The following is a 1,425-nucleotide window of genomic DNA, read 5'->3' on the forward strand; positions in this document are numbered from 1 at the left end:
CAGGCTTTGGTTAGCCTCAACTGTGTGCTGAGTGGTACTCTGGGTGCCTGGGGAGCCCCCTGGGTTCCTGACACTCCCCCCCGTCCCCATGAGACACCAGAAGCATAAATTCCCTTCAAGAATTGAGATAATGCCCCGGCTAGCACAGCCACCACCTTCTCTCCCCCTGGTTTCAGTGCCATGAGGAGTCGAAATGGCCAGGATCCCAGCTTCTATGAACCCAACCAAGACGGTGGGTTCTGCCCTGGGACAACACGGCCTGCAAACTCACCAAGCCTGGGGTGGTAGAGACAAGGTTCATTGAGTATAATAATGAGAGGCACCACTCCCACCTCCCGTTTTTGGGGAAGAGAGTCAAGCACCGTGATTCCAGGGAGACAGCTGGTTTGAGGCCAACAGGTGACCCCCCTCCAGGACACCACCCAACCTCACAGAGCCTGGTCCCGCGGACAGCACTGTGCCTTCAGCAGGCCGTTCCAGCACTTTGCCAGTCAGCTGCTCTGGGCCACAGGGTTCGTGGGAGTGCAGCGGATTTGGTGGGCATGACCTACTGTGGCAATGACTATCCCTTAAAATGAAGGTCTTGGTAAAGAAGACAGTACGTGGGGAGTTGTGTGGTACATAAGCCATTCTGTAACAGCCTGGACTGTGATGAGGGGAAGGGAAGGAGAATCTGCCTCTGAGAGGCTCATTTTTGTGAGGATGAATTGTTCCCCATTAACAATGCGAGGATTTCATGGGATGAAAAGGGGTCTGTGTCGGACACTGAGCAAGAACCAGGTGGTGAGGGAGAGGCCACCTGACATTCCCAGGACTGCCCATTTGGTGACCTGGTTATCAGAGCTTCGTATGAAGTGTCTGGGCCGTGCAGACTCCCAGCTCTGGGCCTACCCATGTTCCCCAACGTCTTCACTGCCCGTATCCCAATCTTATGGCTTCCAAACCCCCAACCAGTGGGCCACCGCAGCCCAGCCCACAAATCAGTGTAGATCCGTACCCCAGGCCCCCCACCTCTCCAAGGAAAGTTTACAGAACTGTCCTTCAGTATAGCCCACACTCCCCCACAGAGATAGGGAAAGCAAAGTGGATTGAGTGATGGTACAAAGCCTGCCAGCTCTCGGGGTGCTGGGGCCCGGGCAGCCAGCGGCTCCCCCGGCCTGACATCTCTCAGGGTGCTGGGGCCCGGGCAGCCAGTGGGCCCCCTGGTCTGACATCTCTTGGGGTGCTGGGGCCCGGGCAGCCAGCGGGCCCCCTGGTCTGACATCTCTCAGGGTGCTGAGGCTCGGGCAGCCAGCAGCCACCCCGGCCTGACATCTCTCGGGGTGCTGAGGCCCGGGCAGCCAGCGGCCCTCCTGGCCTGACATCTCTCAGGGTACTGGGCCCGGGCAGGCAGCAGCCACCCCGGCCTGACATCTCTCGGGGTGC

The sequence above is a fragment of the Mirounga leonina genome, unplaced genomic scaffold (assembly GCF_011800145.1).
Source record: "Mirounga leonina isolate KUSES-001 unplaced genomic scaffold, KU_Mleo_1.0 Mir_114, whole genome shotgun sequence".
NCBI lineage: Eukaryota > Metazoa > Chordata > Mammalia > Carnivora > Phocidae > Mirounga > Mirounga leonina.